Here is a 16,906-nt window from a genome sequence, read left to right as displayed (position 1 = left end):
ATTGAAAATTGTTTGTTTTTTCCCCCCACCCTCTACAACAAAATACAAATATTTCTAATTGAAATTAGGTCCGGTTTAACTCAACTCCATACTCTGTGAATACAGATTTATTTTCAGAATTCCTCCATTCATATTACTAAATAGTTACATGACCAAAAATCCTCTGTGAAGTCCCAGTGCAGCAGTTTAGGTACTACATAAAGGCTCTAGATTTAGAATAGGTAAATGTCTGAGTTTTTGTACTATCTCAGTGAAGAGCTTGGGAACCGAGGCCCACATTCTCACACTGATGAGCCTCCCACAGTGACTGAAAGGCATAGCCCAGGTTAAAAACCACAGGTGAGATTAAAAGCTACATCTGACAGCAGATGACCTGACACAGACAGACAATCTGTTATAAACTCCATGACCTCTTTGGGAGTTTTAGATGGGAGCAACAGGATCATCACCTGTCACCTAGTACTGACATTAAAAACCTCAAGAGAAAAATAGAAAAACATGCTTAACGTTCTTTTTACATGCAAAGTGTGACAAGTCGGGAGACAGCAGAAGTAGAATTCTGCTGAATTGTTTATCTCCTCCACTCAGTGCTGGCTTCTTGGCTTTGCTGTCAGTACAGCATGTTCTTTCCTTCTTTCACTTTTTTCATATGTGTGTGTCTGAGTGGAAGGCACATAGGAACTTCATAAAAACAGCACATACTCACACAAAAGAATTAGGGAGGACTGGCAGATATTTGTGCTTTCTGAGCATCAGCAGGGTTTTCTAGCTACGAATTCTTCAGATGTGGGCTTGACAGAATCTATTCCAAGCTTCTTGTTTCCCTGCTCTTTTTCACAGATTTACAGTCGATGGTGAAAGCTGTGTGTACCAGCCCAGCTGCTCTGTTTGAGCTATAAAACAGTTTTAGTCAGCTAACTGGATAAGAGAGCTTAAAATAGTGCAGCCCTTTACTCTTTATCAGCTTAACATTTTCCAGTACACAATATTAGATGCTGAAAAACAGAAAACAGCCTGTTCAAAATTTACACACATATTCTGGAGCATTGTTTGATGTTGTTTTAATATTGGACTGAAAGAAAATAGGATTTAACACTATGCATTGCCATTCTAAATACTGGCCAAAGATTCTGGCTGAGCTCTTTTCTCTAACAGCAATTACTCACTAATTAACAGACAGTTTGCAAGGATTTTGCCTTTCTTTCAGTTTTAGAAAAGACCCTGTTGGGGGATTTGTGCCTTGTGTCCTAAGCCAAATTGTATTTTCTAGACTCTCTAGACACTGGGAAGAGCCTCACTGTTCACTCTTTACCTGGTTTTAGATGAGAAGAGTGAGATTCCTTTATTCTGCAGCTGCGTAGTTTGACATAAAAGCACCAAGACCATTTATCTGAACCTCCAAGATTAGGAACAAAGATTAAAACCTTCTCCAGTTCTAATGACTGCAGAATAAAGTAGTATCAAATGACGGTTATTTTTAAGACCAAAATCATTTTGACATGTTGAATCTCTCAAATCCCCTATGGCACCATGCCTCTTGGCAAAGCCTGCAGTACGAGTCATGCCAATAAAACTGTTTGAATTGTACTGCCTTTTTGCCCAATCCCCCTAAAACCATAGTAATTGGTTCAGTTATAGTTGCTTAGTTGCTTCACTGAGTGCTAAAGCTGCCAGCCAATCCCAACAGCATGTTTCAAGACTGGCAAAATTAAATGTAATGTAAATCTTCCCATTCATGTCACTGGCCTGGAAAGTTTATGCATGACCATTCTGTCTGGTTTTCCACGTGTGTCCCAGGACTTGGTGGCCAGTGCCAACCAAACAAGCCAGAACAGGAGAAAGGTGTTTAGTTCCTTCATGTTTAAGAAAAGAAAAAGAAAAAAGCTGATTAGATCCTAACTGAAGCAGGTTGCACGAGTACAACCCAGAGATCCTTACAGGAAGGAGATAAACATCTTGAAAGACAGAAAAATATTCCCTCAAAACCCAAACATCAGGAAAACCAAGAGACATAAACCTTAGGAAGCCACAGATCAACGCAGATCTCGTGTCTCATGGAACTGTTGGGCTTAACAGTAGCTGTTTTTTTCCCTCCTTTATTCCATCTCTGAGAGAGTGTAAATATAAATATCAGCATGTTCCTTAACCTGTTTAAAGTAGAAACACAGTTTGTGTTTTCCTCAGATAGTTGGGTAGCTTTCACTGACAAAAGTCTTGTATCAGAAACTGTTGTCTTCTGACCAACTTCTAAGTATCTGTCTAAATGTGGCTACATATATACATTTTTTTTCATTAATCCAAACCAAATATTAACACAAGCAGTAATAATTGATCTCTACACCAGTTTCAAGTGCTATGTAAAAATGTGTTGCCATCCTCATGTTTATTATCATTATTCTTTAATCACAGCACAATTAACATTACATCTGAACCTCCAGTGTCAGGAATAAGAACATAAGCAGTTCTTTAAATATTGAAACAGTGACAATATTTTGGCTGATGATTGTGATCTCCGTGAGAAGGGAATGCAGTTTATTTTCACAAGTCCACATTTAGAAGAAAAAATAAAATATAGTAACTAGTTAAATTAATCCTTCATCTTAAATTACATACTAAAAATTAAAAGAGAGCTACAAATTCACAAGTAGTGATAAGAAATATTCTTCCCTTTTAAGGTCTTTGACTTCATCCTAAACAAAGGAAACAACATCCTTCCAGTTCTCCCTTATTTGGAGCTGTTCCATAATTTATTTCTTACGGAAACCTGAGAAGGGTTGAAGGCACAAAGGATTCTGCAGGTATAGTAAACTGCAGTGTTAAGCTTTTCTAACCATCAGAAGAATATGCGGTTATACCACAGAAATTTTGTTTTCCCTGTGTCTATGTCAAGAAGGTTCAACACCATTTTAGTTACTAAAGAGTTTCTAACATAACTCTGATCTCTTAAGTGTTGGACATATGGATTTCCCCTGGCAAAGCTCCTAATGACGTACTAGTCTTACTGTAACAGCAGAATAATTTCCCTTTTAGTATTCAGTATGCATAACAGTCAGGATTCTCATCTCATTTACAACTCACCTATTCATTGATTACAGTATAGTTGGTATAACTAGCACAATGCTTTTCCAAAAGCATACCTCCAAAAGCATACCTCCATACCCCTGAAATAATAGCAAAGCATAATTTTGAATAAGAAAAGGCCGACTATCCATCTTTTAAAGATGGTTACAAATATGGAAACCACAAATAGCTATGTACTTATTTTCAGGCCTCACATGTATGTTATTCCAGTGGAATCACTATAAAAACTGGTTACAGTCAGTCTAATGCAAACACTTAGCATGCTGTGTTATCTTCTTGTTTACCAGCATATCATCTCCTGAACAACACAGCAAAACGCAAAAAACTACACACCCCCAAACCAAATATTGGATTCCAGATCTTCAACTTCAGAAAGTTTGTCTAACTTCTGCGATAGCCATTTGACCCTAGCAGAGGCTCTTGAATTACAATAACATGCAGAGCATGCTCTGTGAGGAGTGCGTGCTGACAGGATTTAGGTTAAGCAGCAAGTCTTTTTGTGCTTTTAAGCTTTTGTTCATAGATTATTCAAAAGAATATGATGCAGTTGTATGCCATTTCACACTTCCCATTTTACAGAAATAGCATAACCTCAGATTTATTGCAATTAGGATTTATAGAGCATGACAAGTAGAATTAGTGATTAACTTTGTCTGTGCATCAATTGATAAAGAAAAATGAGACTGAAATGAAATAACTTGGCTACCAGTAAACAATTGAAAAGATATGCCTGAAGGAACAATGGGTACAAAGGGTACAATGACCCTTGGAAAGGTAGAAGAGACCTCTGCTTCTTCCCAGCAGGGTCTTAACATCTTTCAGTTAGGGGAGTAGTATATACAACCAGCATCTGAGATGCAAACATACTATATGTCTGGAAACATCTATTTGCACGTGTTTAAAAATAAAAAAACTGAAGGTCAGTTTTTAAAAGGAAATATGAAGCAGTTTGAAAACGATGATAGGGCAGACAGTGCAGAGCACTGAGTGGCAGAGAGTAAGAAAAAAGATTTATTCTATTGCAGTGCGCTCCTTCTCCTGCAGCCACATTCTTGTCAGTAACAGATGGAATATCAAGCATGCCTTAGGTAAGCTAGGCTAACATTTAACATTTTGGAAAATGGTTTCCTTTAAGCTAGTCCATGGAGGTATGTGTAACAGTCGTAGTCTTAGGGGATTTTATCCAAGTTGTCTACAATCTTATGCAGAGGAAAGCAGGAGAGGAGTTCAGATAGAGCTCAGTAATACATGAAACTAATTGAAACTAAGGAGGGGAGGAACTGAGATTAAGCTGATATAAATTTGGACTGGTTTAAATCAGATAATAAGAACCTACCTCTTTCTTCTCACTAGAACAAGAAGGGAAATACCTATTGATGCTGTGCATCAGAAAGAAGCTTCAACTTCATAGCTTCTTTAATCAAATATCATTATTCCAGTATATTTTTATGTGCCTATTATTTAAATGTAAGGCATAAAATACAAAAAGTCTTGCATTAAGTCACAGTTTATTCATTCCAGTGAAGATGTTGCATTATGTAAATGCAAACTTTTGAAGTTGGAGCTGAATTTGCCATAAGACCCTTCTGAGATCCATCCTAATTTCCTCAGTATTTGCTCAATTTCTATATATTACTGATGGAATTGTACCAAAATAAGAGTTTCTTTCTTGTTGTTGTTGCTAAAGGGAGAAAAATAGCAAGCAGAAGAGCAATGCAACAAAAATGCCCTAAAATCAGACACTACAAAGAATATAGACAGGATTCAGATGACTTATTTCAGCACTGTAAAGGTACACAGATCAACAGAGCAACTCAAAGCACTTAGGCTAGGAATTTATGTTTCCCCTACAGTGAGTAGAAAGAAATGGATGCCTCTGAGGAACAACTGAAAATGTTTCAGACTTTAGACAGTGGCAGCTTTAGCTCCAAACATGAGTGAAAATGTTTAGGCTATTAGATATGGAATCAATAGAGTAGGCTCTAACTTTCAGCAAGTAAAAGACAAGAAAACAAACAAACAAACAAAAAAAACAAACACAAAAAAAAACCACCACACATCAAGACACAGCCAATGGGCACAAATTTCCACCTGTATTCACCAATACAAGTCCCCCAAATTAAGTACAACAGATTTGTGAGAAAAGTTGCTAGGTCATCCTTTCCCCCAGTGTCATTGCCTTGAGAACAAGCTGATGTAGCTCAAGACTCAGGGCTTGTCCATACTGCAGAAGAGAACACCTATAGCAATGCCACCAAGTCAAACCCAAGGGCATTCCTTGCAAAACACTCAGGACAGCACAGAGGGGCATGTATCTCAGTTGCAGTCATACAACTGATACAGCTGATACAACAGCATCTTACATGGAAGAGTATATGATCAATGGCTACATACGGTTTTCTCAGCAACTTCTAGATGTGATTTGAAAAAGTCAGAATCAAAACTAGGAAGTTAATTCAGCAGATTGAAGTAAACATGTATCAAAGCTGTGGAAGTATTTTTTCCCAACAGCATTAAGACATTCCACAAGAGGAGCATCTATCACTGTTTCTCTATTCCAAGAAGGACTGACTAACTGAATAGCAATAGCTGCTCTGCTGGGCATATTGCCCCTTGACATGACTAAGAAAATGCTCAGTCCTCCACTGGAGATGAAATTGATGTATGGTACTGACTGTTCAAAGCCCTTCTGACCTTCCATTGAGAAAACAAATACAAGTTCCAGAAAATTACATTTGAACACTCCCTGGGGGCTGCTGATTAGGTTTGTACCAGTCCTCCAGTGCAGCAGTCATAAGGAGAACTTGGAAGCAAATTAAGAACGTTTTTGCGCTATTGCTTTGCTTCCCTCCTCTTGGGAACAAGCACAAGTCTGACGTGGAAAGGGAAAAACAATATCCCTGCCAAGGATAGAGTATAAGGGTGTGGCAAGTCCTGGTTCACGTACCAGTATTTTTGACTGATTACATGACAAACACAAAAGAGAATCCGTGCATCGCATACAATAACCCTAACAAACTTGGCAGGTTCCTTCAATATGTCTGGGAAGCAGCCTGCTGCCAAAGTGATTTCCTCCTGCAAACTGACGCTGCTGGGAAGGAGGAACATTAGGAAATAGAAGCAGAAAATCAGCAACTTATTGCAAAGAGTTTTAGCCAAAATCTTCTCTTGCGTGTGTGTGTGGTGGGGGGGGAGTTAAAGGGGCGATGGAAAAACTTACTAGTTCTTTTTAAAACAGCATTCAGAGCACTAATCAGAATGTCTGTTCGCTTCTGAATTTCTAAGTGTGGTATCATATGGTATCATGCTGTAGCATGACCAGCATTTTCATTCTCCTAAAATGATCCCCACTGCTGCTATGAAGAAAGTGCAACAATATCAGTTGGCTGCTTGATTTTAACCCCAAACCTCATGTAAACATTTTTGGTCCATCTGCACAAAGATAGGAAAGTGCTCAGAGTGGGCAAATCCAGCAGTAGTGGAGACGCATCTGTGTTCATACTGAAGAAAAGAGGACATCCAACAACAGAAAAGCAAAGGTGATGTGTATGATAGGGAAACCAAAAGAAAGGTGCTCACAGTCAGATCCAGAAATCTGTATGTTTTGGTTTTCATATCAGACTTCATTCATAACCTTTATCGATAAGCAGTTAAAATTAATCTGTGGATCAAGATACAGTTTAGCAGGTTTGAAAAATACTTTTTATGACTTTATCTATAAGAAGAATTACCATTGGGGATTTCTACAAATGTATTATTTTGTTTACACATTTAGAAAACCTCTTAACTGGAGGCAATTATTTAAATGTTTGATTTTCCATAGTACCTCCTCATAATTATTCCACTGTCAACACTTTAAGGGGGATAAAGGGGAAGGTCAAAAGTCAGAACCCAGTCACATGTTATCAAGAATGTCCTCTAGAGACTTAGTCTGCTAAGAGCCTTACCCTAATCCTTCCAAGGTATTCCTTAATGCTCATAAATCTGCACTGAACCCTCTGCAGGAAACTCACATGCAGAGTGTAATGCCTACTCAAGCAGCTATTTATTTCAGAAAAAACAAACTTAAAAAAAAATAATAATAATTACACTTTCTTTATACAATAAGATTTTATCCTCTCTATGTAGAATCACTATAAGCATTACTCAAGTTTGGACAACAGATTTTTCTTCTATTCAGTCTCTAAATCATACTTTCCCAACGTAGAATGATAAAAAATAATTAGTCTGCGATTTTCAGCCACAAAGACTCCCAGAATAAGCAGAATATTGATGTCACACAGCAAGTTTGAAACACAACGTCTACATCACATGTGGCTCCCAAAGAAGCCCCTGCACACAAAATGGAGCCAGAACAAAGCAAGAAGCTATTATTCACCTCAGACATTTTTTTTATCCTGGGACACACGTGAAAAATCACATAAAAACATTATCAGACAAAATTTTCATTTACTCTCAGCTTCATGATCAAAAAAATTTGAAAGTTCTAAAGGCCATCAAGAATTGACCAAATATAGCTGTGTTTACTCATTTTAGTAAACCAAGAGATTATAAAGCTACAAAAATGATGTACCCAAGGGGGAAAAAAAGGAAGTGTACTGAAAGAAGGAGTATTTCATTGCAAATTATTTGGTAAGAAAAAAATATCAATATAAAAGGCAGTCATAAACTGAATTCACCAGCAGAGTCAAAAGAGGAAGCTGCTTTTAGTCTAATTAAAACAAAGCTGTGTTGCAGTCGGACTTGTTTTCTTGCTGCCCTTGTAGGCAGTCAGCATACAGTTCAGAGGAACAGACAGCAAAGTCAACATGGACCATCTATCCACTACCACTACTGACAGATATGTGTCCCAGGATGCAGCAGAATTACAACAGACTGGCCTGTTCACGTCCTGTTCTTGGTGTGCTGTTGAAGTATCACACTATGTCCCAAATACTTAAGAATTTAAATTAACTTTTCTCCTGGTATTTTTTTTTTGGTTGGTTGGTTGGATTTTGTATTTGGTTGGTTTCTAATTCAACAAAGAGATCTAATCATATTAAACACAAATCATATTAAATTATGACTACTACACTGTGTCTCTTGGGGGTTTTCAACATGGTTAGCAGCAATTTAAGCAAACTTCTTCAGCATTAATGAGTTTTGCTTTTCTTTCCTCTGCATTACAGTTTCAGTAGTCCTGAGCCTGCTAAGCCCCTCAGCTTCCAGCCTTCCATTATGCAAGTTTAGATGGGGCCAGTTACACTCTGTCTCATTTACAACTGCAGACACATGCGGAGGCTCAGGGAGATTCCAGGAAAGTGTTTTATTGTCGGAGCAAGGAAGCAGAAGGTGTGTAAGAGCTATTATTGAAGAGAATCTCGGGCATTCCCAGACTGCTGCTGGGCAAGAACTCCCTGCTGCTCTTTTCTCCCCTCACATGCATGACTGCATTGAGTTAGCACTGGAAGGTTACTGCAACACCTACGTATCTTGCTATAAAAGAGTTTTCTGCTGTAGAAAGACTGGGAGGTGGCACTAAGTTGATCTTTTTGGACTTCACACAATTTATTTTTGAAGAAAATCTACTGCCAGAACAGCATTTTTATTTATCCTGGCTACACAAACAATTCGGTTCTCAGTGGGCAGTTTCGCTAGACATTGCTTTTGACTTACATTTCCTTCCTTTGGATTTTGAAAGAACTAGAAAATAGCGAAAAGGAAAGTTGGTATATTTAGTTCTCGAGCAAAGAAAAGGACTACAAAAATAATTTTCTAGATATCATATACAAATACTAGCATTTATGAAAATACATGTTCTTTGCATTTCCTACTATTTCTACTACATACCTCCTAAAGTTATTCTTTTAGAATTTAGTAAGATGAATATGAAGAGTATCAGGAAAAATGGTTGGTACATAAGAAATTGAAAATCACTTAGAGCAAAAATATCTTATATTGTTGAAGAATTTCCTAGTTAGATTATTTGCTGCTAATTTTTGCATCTGTCAAAAAGGATATTGACAAAGTAAGATTTTCATATATATATCATTTCCCTGTGAGAAAATAGGCCTACCTTTTTTTTTGTTTTTTTAGTGGAGGGTGGGTTAAGCTTATATATTTCATAAATAAAATACAGTTCAGAAACACATGCCTATGAGTAAGCGTGAAGAATGGAAGCAATAGCTTGGTGTAACTTAGCTCCCATGCAGCACAGAAATTATTTGTGTGAGTAGGGAGAATTGAGCCTTAAAAAAAAATTAAAAAATAAAAAAAGAAAAGAAAAGAAAGAAACTTGGAACCAGAACATAAAACTTGAGGTATTCAACTGTCTGTTTTACTGGAAACAGAAAGTAAACAACTGTACATAAAGCAAAGTGGCTTTTAGTAGTACCTCATAATAAATACTTTCCTTCCAAGCCCAGCAAGAAGCAGAAACGAACTGGCAAGAAGATGAAATCCCTTTACACACAGCATTTACGCTGAAAGCACAGGCAATAAAGAGAATGTCAACCGCAGCAGCTCCAACCTTGTTTGCCACTGGATTAACTAGAGAGCCAACAAGGACAATGACTCAACCATTCATGCTTATTAGGCTTGCTGTGAAAGGCTCTATTCACTCACCAGCTGGCATGACAGAAAGCTATCTAAAGATGTGAACGAGTGCAAGGGGTAGAAGCAGCCTGGCCCCACAGCAATCTGAAACCAAAGCTGCAATTAATTATATATGGAATGTGGCCAGGCACTCCTGGCATTGTAGTCAAATGAGACCACACAGAGAAAAGAAAATCCTTCATCACCTAACACGCATTACAAAAAGACAGTTAAGGTTCTTGTGATAAATTTATTTTAATTCTTTATGGCACTATTCCCATTGACAGGCTGTATAGCTTTATAGCTGGAAGCTACAAGTTTGCTGCTTCTGTTATACTTCTATGTGCCTAACCATTCTTCTATTCTTCTTCCTCTAAACTCTTTATCCCCTGTTGCTCAATCTTTATTTTCTTGATTAATATTGCAATACTATTTCCAATATAATTATGTAACTACCTAATTCCTATTCAGAACATAGCACTCTAAAAATCAATGGGAACCTGAGGGGTTAAACAGAAGCAAAGTGGTCTGCAGTCTTGGAAGAATGGGTTACAAGTTATCTGAGGAAGGGATATTACTTCAAATGTATTCCTACAGTACCAATATGGATGAGATTTCAAGGTACTAAAATATTGAAAAATAATTAAACAAATATTATTTTTAATGCAAAACTGATGGCAAAATAAAGTGTGCTAACAGTACAGGTGGCAAAGATGCACAGCTGCCCAGTTTATCATAAATTATGCACAACTAAGCTGAGTACCCTCAAAAAATAATTCTACTGCCATTACTTGTTATGAAAACATCTTAAACATTCACCATGCAAAGAAATTTATGACTAAAAGCCATACTGGAGAGCATAAAAGACTGAACCAGACCCAATTTAGTGCTTGCAGTTTGGCTCTTCTTTTACTGCCCAGCATACTTCTTGTTGGCAGATGTTATTTTTGTGAACTGTCACTGTATATTTTGACTCAGGGAAGAAGCAGGATGATTCAGTGTGCATTCACCACTAGAATAGACAGAGAACTGCATCCCTACATAGTGCAGCATATAGCATTAGTTAACATCTTTGAACAGGAAACTGGGTTCCTAGAAACACTGGGCTTTATCTGAGGTGTTTGGGGTTTTTTGGGGTTGGGGGGGTGGGGGCAGGATTTGTCATTGTGCATGACTGACACTTCAGGTCCCTAAAGCCATAACATGCTGGAAGAAATAAACTTGAAATGGAATAGATGTTTTATTTACCAGGTTTGTAAGCACCAACATCAATCCTAATGTGAAAAGAGACAACATAAGACCCTGCCAAGCAAAAAGGTACAAAAAAGATGCAAACAGGTCTCTCCAAGTTTCTCTTTCCTTGCAGTAGCCCTGTGCAGGTACTGGGAAGAGGCACAGGCAGCAGTGCCATGCATAAAAGCACGCCTAGGGAATGGAGAGCCCCAAGCTGCAGCAGGAGCACATCTGGCTCGGTGCTCAGATAGAAACCTGAATGAAGGAGAAGGAGAGACACAAATGAGCTTTCTGGCAGCAGCCTGAAGTTACATCATCTTTCCTGTTTTGTAAAATTGTAGATTCTCCTCAGAGTCAGAGAAATACAAGCACCTCCAGTATGCGCAAAGCCATGTGTCCCCACCACATGGAGAAAGGACTCATCCCCTGGCCACAGTTAAGTGCTCTGCAAGGGACCCTAGTAAATATACCTGTTGGTTGCTTGCTTTTTAACCTGATACTGAGTATTTCTGGGGCAACCCAGGATTACCCAACTGTGCAATGAGAGGTAAAGAAGTATTACCATCTTTCACAGGCGTAAAAATGCTAAGGGCTGCATTTTCAACAAGATATCAGGAAAGTAAATAAACACCAAGTGGGATTTTCAATTGCCCGTAGGTACAGGCATGTAATGATAACGAAAGAGAGAAGAATCAACAAGAGAAGATATCATCACAAATCCCAGGTGACTAATAATTTGAATCAGTTGTGATGGATTTGGAGCATACGGAAGAAGCAGATCACTGTAATCATCTCCTCAGGAGAACAGAAGAAACATTTTGACTATAGACGTACCTATCTATTTATAGACAACACAGAGGATACTTTCCTTGTTAAATAGGACAGACTCCAATAACATGGAAAAACTCACATACCTGTTGTCCAGGGATTTTGGTAGAGAAGGATAAACAAACACAACCACACGACACAAATATTTCACTTCCAAAAATTAACAGATTGCCACATTCAGCTGGAGTAATTGAACTCCCACATTCTGCTTCAGGATTTAAACTCTTAAGGTCAAACTTCAAATATCAATACGCCACGTAAGCATAGACAAATCCATTCTCTAGGTGGAGAAGTCTGAATTTATAATGTCTTACTGAAAACAAAGTGCGACTGCTCATGGCAAGTCTGCTAGGGATGAAAGGGTAAAAAGAAAGTAGTAACACTAACTACATTGTGAACTGGAACCAAATACCAGCCAACTTGCAGCCACCTGACAACATCATAGTTTGTCTACAAAAGTCCTGTCTATATTGGATTCCAGCTTCTACAATGCAATATTAGCTACTGTTGCCCATAAGACCAACAGTCATACTGGACATGAAGCTGAATTCAAAGCAGTGCAGCTTAGACTCACTTACAATGCTGAGAGACCAATTTTATGCAGAAAGATTCCTCAGGCAATTCTGTAAATTTTATTGTTATTTCAACATCTAATTTACAGCTATTTAATCATTTCCTTATTTTCTATAGAAAAGAACACAATTTGTGAAGACGGAGAAAAAAATACACTGTTCTGTATCAATGAAACACTTTAATTTTGTTCACAGTAATCCTTCCCTTAACTTTCATAGAAACATGTGTGTTTTTGGGAGGTTTTAGTGGTGTTTTTTTTGTTGTTGTTGCTATTGTTGTTGTTGCAGTTGTTGTTGTTGCAGTTGTTGTTTTGTTATCAGTGCAAGACAAGTTTTCGTTTTCCTGGTGACCCAGTGAAGGCACTTCAGGAACACAAAGTTTGAGTGCAAACAGGCAGCTCTTCTGTGGATGGACCATTCTCTTACCCTGAACACATCCCATCTGCACATTGCCTTGGCCATGACTTACTGGCATTTAGGAGGCCGGTACATCCAACCCTGAATAATGTGTTTATAATATCTAAGGAAGAAGAAAAGAAGTGTAAATGAGAAATCAGCTCATTGTCATCTCATTTTTTCCACATATTCAGTTATTTGTCATTTGCCTATGTCCTCTGACTGACAACATCCACGCCAGCTGCTAGCTGAATGGGAGCTTTCCTGCGACGTTAAATAGACTGTTTGTCTTCATTAGCGCTTTGTAGTAATTCATTCAGTGAGGGTTTGCAGACTGTCACTAGGCAGGCCTAGCCTTTCAAGTTCTCCTGTCACAAAGATGCACGCTTTACAAGACTTTCCCCTGCCTTTGTTAACTCGCATTGGAGAACCTGAATTATCCTGAGGTTTTTTGTAGTTCGGTCTATTAGTAAAGGGAAAATGCACACACATATGTCTTGAAGTAATAGCTTTAATAGGACTGTATTTATTAACTTTCCACTTTCCTTGGAAAAAAAAAAAAAAAATTAATCCATATCAACTAGATGACCAAACACCAAGAAAGAGAAAGTACTTATCTCATCGTTTGGTTTTTCTACATCAAGACACTGATGAGATGATAATATTGTAAGATATATATCCACCTGACATAACATCACTGGTTGATGTTGAATTGTTCTTTAAAGTGGATTCAAGACTTACAACTGTATTTTAAATTCAAATATCCTCCCTCAACCAATCTTGGGAAAAGCACATGTAACACTAGAGTCAATCTTTAGATACAAAACATGATATTTAAGAGCAGAAGAAGCTGCTTTCAGTACATTTCCAAGAGAAAACCAATCCTTCAGGACATGGTCATAATCTGCTGTTTTGCCACATACCAATGCAAGGCATAGCATTCATTCACGAACACATGGTAACAAGTGCTGAAAAAGTATTCCCAGTAACTAAAAAAAGCAAACAACAACAAACACCTTGTTACCTCGAATTTAAAAAATATAGGTCTAGATAGATTATCACATCGTGTCACATATTGTTCTAGACAAACATATTAAATAGATATATCAACAACTATCTATTATATTCTTATTGATTTCAGGAATCTATTTGAGGATTGCTGTAGAACATGGCTTCTACTTTGGATCTCTACTCACAGTCAGTCCTTAAAAGTCATCCTTAAATGTCTTGCTAACAGTTTATTGGCCTTATTGTAAATCTTCTGATACTTGGAGTTTGGTGGAATGTAAAATTTTATTTTCAGAGACTTCATAAGAATGTTCAGCTTTATTACTTCTTAGTTCTGAAGAGACATTTGAAAGCATTGTTGTCAGTAAGAACTAACCTTTGTACAAACATTTTTATGAGTATCCTTAGCTATAGCAAATATGTACTTTTATCTAAGGCAGGATGTCCATCCTTGAAACTACTAAAGTGATCAAGTAAAGGAACTCTTAATCACAGTGGAAAAAATAAGCTTGTCTTTGAAAATAGAAGCACCTTGAAAAAACATGTAGTTAATTAGCATATCTAGCTATTAGGTAATATTTAACTGCCCAGTTGTAGGCTAGAGGCTGTACTGGAGTAGTAGGCAAGTCATAAAAAAATATATAGAAAGCATAGCAAAATTCCTGGGGTGTGTTATCCTTGTGGAATACTATTTAGCACCCAGTCTTGTGTATCTTTGCAATAAATCAATCTCTCGCCTCCATGCGTGAGGTTGGCTTACTGCACACTAGGAAACAATGGTGTCAAAGCACAGTTAAAATTAGAGTCATACAGAACACAGATATAATTTTAGGAGACACATTTTCAAGAAGGTTCTGTATAAGTGACATTTTGTTGATAAAGGGGATAATGCTTTAAATGTTTCTGCAACCTACTATTCAATTTATAGTCATTTCAGGTACAAGTAACAGAAGAGGACTCAAGAGTTTTCTAAAAGATGACAAACACCAACCTGTTCTTCAGAACTGCATTTTGAGATATATACGATCCGAGTTTTTATGTAAATTTTGAATTTCTGCACACACAAATCAAAAATTCATTCCTCATACACAGCATTTTATTTAAAAAGTCATTGTAAAAAAGGTTTGTTTTTTTTTTAAGAAAAGAAATTTTAGAATATTTTTAATTGGACTTTTAGAAAGCGCAGCCTTGCGTTTCAGCATTCTCATTCTTATTTCAAAGTTAAAGTAAACCAAATTAATACATTTACCAACAATCCAGTTTTTCACAAGGAAAAGACTGAGAACAAATTTTAACAGAATTGTTTGTGTGTGAGTCTCCATATGCGTAGGAGAACCTCTGCATCCAAAACCTGTGGCTAGATGCTTAGTTAAATGCTATGTATAAATGCCTCATTAGCATTTCCTTTTAAATCACTTTGCCTAATTTAGTAAGTTTTCAACAATGTCTTGTCATTGTGAAGGAGATAAATTATGTTTGCAGTAAATGAACCAAAGTACTTCAAGAAAAACAACAAAAGCAACAGATTGTATGTTTTTGAAAATTAAAACTACATTTGTATTTTTATTTTTACAATTCCTTCCACTTTTTGTTCTAGCAAGAGGCTTGGAGCTATGAGCCATGTAAAACTGTGTTTTATTCAACAAAAGGGCAATTTCAACATGAATAGTAGAAACACAAACTTCAGAACATTTCCCAAGCTATACTTTCTCCCTTGGAGACAACACTCTGGAAGAAATTTTTTTAATATTTCTTATTTAGTGCATAAGCTAATTTTAGAAATAGCATTGACACCATTTTGGAGTCACATTACAGTCTCATATTCCTTTATTTCAGCATCAAAAAAGATACAAGCATTGAAACATGAGCTTCCTGCTGATACTCAGCAACATCACAACAACCAGTGATTGAGCCTCATGCTAGGTGAGGTTGATTCATTCTGGTTTCTTTAAAGATCCCCTCCATCTATAATTCATACTAGAAATAAATTATATATGCATAACTTAAGATTTTAGAAAATACTAGAAAAAAAAAGAAAACATACAACCTTAACATTCTAATGTTATTTATGATTATTCAGCTCTGCAAATTTATTGCCGTAAATCAAATCACAAAAGTAATATGAACGATTTCCTTCAATCACAAAGGAACATCACATTCTCTCCCAGAGGGATTCCTGTGTTGCACTGACTCTTAAGTGTCTCTTAGCTGTCAGACTCATCTCTTCTGACAGAAGAGATGGAATCCCCATTTCTAAGAGGATCTTACCACATGTCCTATCTGTCCAATTAAACATAATAGGATATTGGACAAAGAAAAGCAGTCTGAAGAGATTGAAATTAATTCTATTTGGTAATTTTAGTTTTCTTGTATTAAAATTTATTTATAAAACATCTATTCTCCCATTATTTTCCTCCATAAATTTAAGTCCTCAAGACAAAATACTTCAAGGTTTAAATCTTGATTGTTGAAATACAGAATTACTTCATTTTTATCATTTGGTTTTAGAAAATTTTACCAATTATATAATTTGCTGCTTTGATGGTTTACAAAAATAGTTTAGCATAGAAACAAAACCCTTAACCTGACTTTGAGATATCAAATTCACTGCTCTGATCAACAGTGTGAAGGATACAAATAGAGTAAGGCTATTACCTTCCCATCCCAAACAGGATAAAGGACATAAGGTCTGGCAGATGTCTAATTCTTTAATCTATAGAAGACTGTGAGATTGAGCAGCAGGAAAAAGAAAGGAGAATGAAGAACTGGAAAAATTGTAATGGCCTTAAAATTTGTTGCCACAATGCACTGTCAATTCTGATGTGAATTAAAAAAAAGATAGGGACTAACATTTTAAAAAAAGTTTGACATCTAACTGCAAGTGTAGTAGGCCCTTAGAATAGTTTGCCTAGAAAAGATGTGGAATTCATATCCTCCACGGTTTCAAAGAATGCATCCAATAACTGTTTCTGTAAAGCTTTTAACAGAGTTGTAACTTTCACATGTTCCTACTTTCTTTGAAGTCACTGAAAATATTTGCATATGAAAATTGGAGTGTCCTTTAGTCATTTGAGTAATCTTAAGTCAACAATCATTCCCCACAAGCCATGCCTATAGCTGGAATAAAAGTATTCCAAGTTATTTTATATGTGTGTGTATATATAAGTTATTTATATATGTGTATATTTAGTGATGATTTACTTACACGACTGTAT

This window comes from Meleagris gallopavo, chromosome 6 (genome assembly GCF_000146605.3).
Source record: "Meleagris gallopavo isolate NT-WF06-2002-E0010 breed Aviagen turkey brand Nicholas breeding stock chromosome 6, Turkey_5.1, whole genome shotgun sequence".
Lineage (NCBI taxonomy): Eukaryota > Metazoa > Chordata > Aves > Galliformes > Phasianidae > Meleagris > Meleagris gallopavo.
The sequence above is the reverse complement of the archived record's forward strand: the minus strand, read 5'-3'. Positions refer to the sequence as shown.